The sequence below is a fragment of the Gallinula chloropus genome, assembly GCF_964237585.1.
Source record: "Gallinula chloropus genome assembly, chromosome: 2".
Classification (NCBI taxonomy): Eukaryota; Metazoa; Chordata; class Aves; order Gruiformes; family Rallidae; genus Gallinula; species Gallinula chloropus.
This window is the reverse complement of record NC_140086.1, coordinates 140876538-140885649: the sequence shown is the minus strand read 5'-3', so window position 1 is coordinate 140885649 and position 9112 is coordinate 140876538.

Here is a 9112-nt window from a genome sequence, read left to right as displayed (position 1 = left end):
AGACACATCCCACAGCTTAGAAACCCAATTTTGGTCTCTAATTTCGGAGAGTCGTTAACAGCTTTGGGAAAAGCTGACCCTGCAGGGATGTTTTCAATCGGCAAAGGTTCAAGGCTGGGATCCAAACGTCAACACCAACTGCTGAGAGCAAGAAACAAAACCAGACTGCAACCCTTCCAGGTAGCACTGTCAGGTAAGAAAGAAGTTATTGGATACTATAAAAAGTGAGCTAATGAAATCTGTCAAGAAGAAAGCTATGGAATAAGAAATTTCATTTGTAAGTAAAAGGAAGCCATAGGGATTTTTTCAGTTCAACAATCACCAAAGGTATTCTCAGCACAAAAGAGAGGCAGGATTGCCACTGTGGACCCCATCCAGCTTGTAAGAGGACATATTTCAAGAGCAAGACACCAACCACAAGTCAGAAATAACACACCTTTTGTATTTCTTTTAGGTGCAACCTGTGACACTCCTGAAAATTTTTGTCAAATCTTCAGTAGATAAACTGGACTTGAATATTCTGAACATTGTTTTGGGTGCTGAACTGCTCCACAGCAAACCAAATCATATTTCAGAGAGACCTTCAGGGTTAAAGTTGAAGTTTACAGCAGCAGAAGGAGACTGAAAGCTAAAGGTAATCAGCAACCATGAATCCAGAAATCCAGAAATTCTCAAAAACTATCAGGGACAAATTTCAGGATGGACATAATGAAGCTAAAGCAAAGTAAGTCTATGAACATCTATGCCAGGCATGTACTGAGCACTGAGGGATTACAACTGGATCCTGAAAAACTGAAGAAATGCCAAGAGCAAAGCATATGAAGAGACCACCAGAGAAAAATAATGCAGACCTGATCTGAGCAAAGCATTAGGTCTAACATGCAATAAACATCTGAAGCAACTAAAGTTACAGAGAGAGGCTTTCAGGAGATGCCCAGGAGTAGCACCATACAAAGCCTTAGCTAAGACAGCCCTTCTAGACATAAAAAGGTGAGCTCACACAGAAAAGGAACTGCCTCCACTCCCCAGGAGGTAGCAATTCCATCAGTGCATGGAGCAAATACACAATGGGATGACAAGTCATTAGGAAACAGCATGAGGAAATCATTGCTGCATGCTCTCAGGCATGTTAATAGCATGGAAGTATTTCCATGGAAGAACAAAAATTCTCTGAAACAGGTGCACTGAGCAGGACCCTACAAACTGTACATGTGCAGACTGCAAACCCTCCACAGTGCAGCACAACTGGCTCTGTACAACAGGACTTAATCAGCAAATGTAGCAACATATTCACATTTGCTTTGGGAGTCTCCAAGAAAGCCAGCAAACTCCATAGCATTATAGCAGTAAAGCTACCAGCACTGCAGCAATAGCCAGGTATCCAGGAACAGACTATCACACTTTCCTGAGAAGAGATAAATTGCTTGTTAAAAGCAGGATTTTGGTTCAGGGGACCAAGCAGTGACAACAGTAGATAAAAGAACAAGTCTGAATCAATAGATAGATACTTCATGCTTAGAAGAACAGCTGAACTAAGGCATGTGTCAACTGACCAGGAACAGATGCTAAGCTGAGAGCCCAGACTGAGAAAATATCAGAGCACACTTCCTGGCAACAAAAATCACAGCCCAGAGACTGAAAAAGGTTCACTAGATATATGTTTGCTTTTTGTAGAGTAGCTATCTCACCATAGCAGATTACAGCTCTGGCTTCTGGTGGTAGAGATATCTAGAGACTTTGGTCATAGCTCTAGGAACAATTACCACAGGGTAACAAATTATCACACATGAGCTAACTTGCAGAAACCTTATGCTCTTGACCACCAGAGCCTGTGATAGCATGAGACCGTGGTCCCTTGTACAAGTGCTTTTCTATTCACTCTCAGCATTTCTGAATGTTAGGGGGAGTCCAGGGGAGGGCCATGAAGATGATCAGAGGGATGGAGCACCGCTTCTATGAAGACAGGCTGAAAAAAGTTGAGCTTGTTCAGCCTGGAGAAGAGAAGGCTCTGGGGAGACCTTAGAGCAGCCTTACAGTACCTAAAGGGGCCTACAGGAAAGATTGGGGGGACTCTTTATGAAGGACTGTAGTGATAGGATGAGGTATAATGGGTTTAAACTGATAGAGGGCAGATTTAGATTAGATATTAGGAAGAAATTTGTTACTGTTAGGGTAGTGAGGCCCTGGCACAGGCTGCCCAGAGAAGCTGTGGCTACCCCCTCCCTGGCAGTGTTCAAGGCCAGGCTGGATGGGGCTTTGGGCAACCCAGTCCAGTGGAGAGTTTCCCTGCCTATGGCAGGGGGATTGGGAATAGTTTAACTTTGAGGTGCCTTTCAGCCCAAACCAACCTGTGGTTCTATGGTTCTGTGATGCCTGAAGTCACACAGCTGCCAATATTCAGCCACTTGGACTAAAGAGTGTTGCTAATTTGGCAATAACTTATGTGTCATTCAGAGCTTGACCCTGCCACAAAAGTTGGGGAAAAAATGGGTTTATTCTAGTACTTCCACTACCATACACAACCGTGTCCTGTGAAAGTCCACAGTGTGAATATGACCACAAGTAACAGAATGGTGCACTCTATCTTCAGATGCTCAGAACCAGACAAGGCTTGCTTTTCTTTCCTCCACAGAAGCTGATGATATATCTTGCAGCAATTCTTGAAGCCAAACTAACAACAGTTTGGAGAACTAGTACTTTGTAGAACTGTTACTCTGGAGAAGCAGCAGCTTCTGCAGGAGGTCCCTCCATCTCACACCAGTGCCACTCTCAGCTCTTGGACAGGAAGTGGTTGGCCTTGGAAGCACCATTCAAAATCAAAAAGATATTCAGGAACAGTTGAAGGACATAGTAGGTTAGGTAAGAGGGAGGTTTTCTTGCCCAAAAGTAATGGTGGATGAAGTAGCATCAGGACTGACAAGAACACAGCATGCAGTGGGATGACTACATGCACACTCCTCTTCTACCCAACAAGAAATAAGGACATGGTTAAAGCAGGCATGGGGTTTATCACTGTCAAGGGTTGGTCTCGTAATCCAGTTGTACAGAAAGTATTCAGCATAACCCACTTTGCAGAGAGTTACCCAAATGCCATGAATAAGCTGTACAGAAAGAAACATGTCACCTTCCTCTTTCTGAAGCTTGTAGGAGACACGGGCATCTTTCATGATCATATGCTGAAGTCTACCAAGTTGTTAAAAATTCTACTTCATTATCCATCAAGACCTCCATATAAAGGGTGTCATAGACTTCGCATTTCATGACAGTTGTATTTGTCCTGAGCTGGTCACAGAATCACAAGGTTGGAAAAGACCTTTAAGATCATCAAGTCCAACCGTTCCTGTCCTGTGCTAAACCATATCCCTAAGTACCTCATCTACCTTTTTTTTTTTTGGGGGGGAGGGGGGGTTTAGAGGTGGGAAGGTGGGAATGTGCATCCATTAAAAGACTTGGGACAGCTCAGAATCTCATAGAGAGCAAAGACCTGGAAGGTTCTGCCAATAGCTGCAGTCCGAGTTATTCAAAGAAAGGCAGTTTGGATGATGCTCTTGGAGACCTCAGTCACCACTCTGCCTCAGTGAACTTTTCCATTCCAAATGGATTACTCAGTTACAAGCAGTATGTGCAAGACTCCATAGCACTATGTCTAGTCTTTTAAACACAAGAACTATTGTGTGATGATAGTGAAATTCCCATGCCTGCTCACAACCAAGAGCCTCAACTCCATCTCAATCTGAAAGTTCTACATTTGTTACTGGCCATCCAGCATCCTTGTCCCATCAGTTGGAGCTCAACTCGTGTGTCCACAACTATTAGCTCCCACAGGAAGAGCAGATTCAGTAGCAAGGACTCCAGGAAAACAGTTTTGATTAGGTTTTTTCCTCCCAAAACAGCTGGATCAGGAAGGTAGGCTTCTCTTCATCTTTATTAGCTCACACCAGTTCAGAGGAACAGAAACAAATCTCACAGGGACAGACTGAACCCCCTTGCAGCCAGCCTTAACATACCAAATATTAACAAACAATACACTGAATAACTGCAATGATTTTATTGGTTTTTGCCTTGATACAAAAACATGCCCAGCTGCTGGAAGGGCTATTATTGCTGAGAAGCAATCACTCCTCTAAATAAATCCATACCATGGGATTTAATTACAGTGTTTCCCAAGTGATTAAGCAGGTATAACAGAATATTTTATGCCATCATCACACATAAGTGCCCTGAGCACAACTGCTAGACCTTCTAGAGAGAAACTCTTAGCACTGCTGTCTGAAGAGTGATCTCTGTGCAACAGTTGAAACAAATTAAGTTGATCAGAAATTGCTGAGAAAAAACCTATGCATTAACAGCTCTGCTGTTTGATCTTTGAGGAATCATGAATACTTGATGTGTGCCAAGTAAAAAACTGCCAGAGACTGAACCACAGAAAAGACAGAAATAACTACTGAAAAGCATAAAGAAACACTTCTCAGTAAGCCAGGAACATTGGCCAGACAACAAAGAGCCCAGGACCTCAAGGCTGATAATGGGATAGGAGAGCTCAAGGAAGGAATGGCAGAACTGTGATGACAGCCCACCAAAAGAGAAGTGAAATGTGGGACTGAAGAAGTGCAGGTGCTTATGTGTGTAAATAGCAGGAATGCAAGAAAAGTAGAATAGGAAAGGAGGGCCTGTAACTGTAGAAGCTGCTTTACTTCATCAGCAAGAGTTTAAATCTCTAGCATAGTGGGTAACAAGTATGAGTATATATAGTATGTGAAGAGAAAATATCTTTGTTTTATAGGCAATGATGTTGCATGAACCTTTAGACCCTGCTGTTGCCAGGAAGCAGATAAAGCATTTCAGCTCTAGTAGGTCACTGACCAAAAACCACAAGGAATTCTGCAAACAGCTAAATAAGCACACTTGCATAAGTATTAACTGATAATACACTCAGGTCAGAGCATTGAAATGAACAGGCATATAATGACATGAGGAATAAAGTGGCTTCTTCTCTAGAACAATCATTTTGCACAACAGGAAAAAACATTAGGAATATTATTGCCAACATCTGGGTGAAATAATTCAGCAGGGCTGAACGTTAGTACCAGGATCCTTTAACACAGATGCTTTTCCTTGAGCAGCTGTCATCAGGACCAAATTAAGTCGGTTGCCATCCACAACTAGATCACATGAGCACAAATATGTTGAGGGGCCTCATGCTAAGACTTGTGGACATTTTTCTTTGATATCTGATACATTTCTCTTTGTAAAAGGGTTGAGTTCATTCAGGTGTTACCATCATTACCAGCTGCTGTTAGTAATTATTGCTCCATGGCACCACCTACAGCTTTCCCAGCATCACAGGTAGGCCTCACCTTCCCACTTGTCTTCCAGATCTCACATTCCTAGAGCAAACCCATGAGACCAAAGGAGAATTTGGTAACACATATTTACACAGGTTAATGAGCAGCCCGTGCTGTAGGCATGAATTCACTGATGGAAGATGGCCACAAATCAGAGTCTAATCCTTCATGTCATCTTTGGCCCATACTCAATGGTTGCAACAACAGATAGATGCCCCTTCTCCCCTTACAAAGGCAAAAATAGAGAGATTGAAACTTTGCTGATGTACTGGTAGGTCCACAAACTGTTCATACAAGCCCTCTGCTCAAGCATTTGCTAAATCAGGCCTCAACACAGGTCACTCATACAAGCAGAAATAAGCTAATAAGGTAAGGAAACAAATAGAGGATTTCTGTCAAAAATCAGTAGTGGGGCCAGATTTTTTAGATGAGCTACAGTAATTTTTGATGACATCAGCAGTATAACAGTATTCAAAAACTGAGGATGCCTGCTGCAAAGCTCTCATCAAAATGTTTTATGCCTTCATATGAACAAAGTCAAGGAAGTATCTATTTCATCCTAGAGATCTGGGGAGCCTGATAGAACTTTCTTTTGCTGAATAGAGGACAATCTACAGCAAAAGGAACTGGAGAGGGTATCAAGGCTCAGCACACAGTGTCCAGAGGGACTTCCAGTTGGCTATGATACTTATGAAGCCCAGAGCTAGTAGAAGTAGTAAGGCTGGTTAGAAGCTGCAGAAGTAGTATTGCTGCAATAGCAGTCACAAATCAAAATCCAACTTTGTTGCAAAATCCATGGGGAAGGCGAGTGTGGGGAGCAGAGAAGCTGCACAGCTCAGAGACTAATGTAAGACAAAGCTGTAGATGAGACACAGACTTTTCATCAGCTTTGTGTGATGATGAAAGAGACAATCCTGCCCTAGCCCTTCTTGGAACATAAATTTTTACCCCAATCTTTTTGTAACCACTAGCAACTACATAGCTATGTAGTAAGAGCTTGTTATCTAGTAAGTTAGTTTTCACCTACATCAGTCAGCTGATCCCACAGAGTCTCCCATCCTTTTGCTGATAAGAAAAGGGTCCTTTCATGACCTTTTTGCAAGCTTTGACCCACTCAAACCAGCTGGAAAGGCGTGTATCAAGATTACATACAGAGCCCCGAGGTTTGGATGTAAATGACACATGTGTGCTAACCTAATTGAGTAATCTGCCCTTAAGAATTATTTTACAACTCTTACTGAAACAAAACACCTGCAGAGTCTGTCTTACTGGTTTGAAAGACATTCATCTGATCTCATTTTCATTCAGAAAAACAAATATATAAGCCACACACAAGAAAGTATTATTGCATCATTAAATAATTCTCTTTGTCATACATTCAGATGAATCTGGATTTATTTAAAATCTAAGCATATCTGGGAAGGAAAATGTCTTCTTTTCTTTTTTACAAGACAGGAGTTCTAACAAAATAAGATTATTTGTAACTTGCCTTTATCTTTCCATCTGTTTGCCTTATACCTAAGTTCTGATTTAGACCCTATTACAGTGAAGAAAGGATACATAAGAATTCCTCTGCATAATCAAGACTTTCCTGGATCGTGAAGTTTTTGAGAGCAACAAGCTTTTATTTCATTACATATAAGTTCAAGATGTATGACCTGACGAATAAATGGCAGACAAAAATCTGCTTCAAAGTGTTCACAGTCAAAAAGAATGTTTCTTTGCTGAGCTGTGGGCAAAGAAATGGCTCTGGATTTTACAAAAATATTCCATGGGGGAGTGCATATTCTTTTAATCTCTTCATATTTAGAATAAGCTGAAAATAACTGTGGTCCTATCAAGAGCCATATAAAAGATTAAAAGAGCAATCAGATAAATCACAGAATAATTTAGGTTGAAAGGGGTCTCTAGAGATCATATAGTCCAAGTCCTGCCTTGTTGAGTTTTGAGTATCTCCAAGGATGGAGACTCCACAAAGTCCCTAGGTAACTTCATTCCAGTGTTCAACCGTGCTCAAAACAAGAATACTTTTCTTTCTAATTCCTTGTGGTGCTTCATATCTGCAAGTCTTTTGTCTTTTTGCTGAGTACATCCAAGAAGAGTCTGGTTCTGTCTGTCCTCTTCATATCCTTCCATTAAGTAAACGAAGACATTTATTAACCCCTCATTTAGCACTCTCAAGAAAAACAAAACAAAACAATTTAGTTTAGCCTCCCCTTGTACATCACCCAACCCAGTCACACTCACAGGGGCCCCATCACACTCACTTCAGTATTTCACTAGTTTTCCCATACAGTGGAATCCAAAATGGACAAAGATTCGGTATACTAAAGAATTTATGGGTTATTTTTCAACCACCCTTTTGAGACATAGACTTTCAGGGCATGATGAGCTTTTTTATATTTGCTTTATTCATTGTCATGGCATCACCTTATAGTAGATGGACAAGTATTAATTGAAAAGTACAACTGAAAACATGGGCAACAACAAACCTGCTTTTGCATTGACCAGCCACTAGGACAAACAGACCCCACAGTCCCATCCTGCAGAGAACATAAAGCCAAAGGTAAAGAAACACTGAGTGCTTGCAGCACAGAGCTTTTTTGATATTTCCCAAATGAAAATATGTTCTATAGCACACAGTCCAGAAATATATAAAATGAGTCTTTATGAACTGCAGCAGTGTGGTATTTGCCAGTTGGGCAGTCTGGGACCAGAGAGGCATCTCAGATACCTAAACACTTGTAAATCCTACATACTAGACACAGCCCACTCACGCATCCATGGGTTAACTGCTTGCCTGCAGACTCTGGAAGCTAGGCAAATCCCAACCCTATCCCCAGACAGCTGTCTACTCACTGAATTTAGATTTAAGGTAGTCCGTTCACCAGCCCACCAATGCACGTACTAGGAAGCCTGGGAGTCAAACAATCCACTTGACTGGTAGGTACGGAGTCTGCTAGTAAAGCTGCTGGATTGATTACAGCCAGGAAGGTCTCTGAGACACCTGGCTGGGAACATGGAAACCTTAACAAGTCAGGGCACTGACAACTTGATATCTGCAACCCTATAATACCAGCGCTGATAGGCTGTAGGATAGTTAGGCAATGTCATTTTCTATCGATTTTATCATTACAACAGAAAAGCAGCTTGTGCAGCCCAGCTTATCAATACCCACAGGTCTCAGTGTCCGCAAAATTGCGATCCAGTTGGAATTTTGTGTTTCTGCAGATCTATGTATCAGCACCTCATGCAATACTATTCACATTCATAGTTCATATCATGATTCATTTTTTTTTAATATATATTTTCCAGGGCAGGTTCTAGGGCTTTTTCAAAAATGATAGGGTCAATTAAAAGCGGTGTCCAGTTAGAGAGAGAGCACATCTGCAACATGCATAGTAATATCCATTACTGTTTTTTTAGAGATATGGACTCATAATTTTCCTACACAGGGAAAAGCAAATCATTGAGGAGACAGCAAAGTGGATAAAGCACAGGAAAAAGCTCTGCAGGAAACCATGTCTCAGTAACTCCTGAGTACAGGAAACTAGTGGTCTTTGTTTCTTGAAAAATAAAGGCTAAGGTAATTTTTCATCGTCTTACCTAGACACTGTAAAGTAATGGAGAAAAGAATGAAGTACACTCAACTGTTTTCTCCATTGGTCATATTTCTTCAGGCAATGCATCATGGAGCACTCATGGCTCCACGTCTAGCCAATTATACTCCAAATAGGTCAATGTCATTGCTAACATCTAAAAGCTGC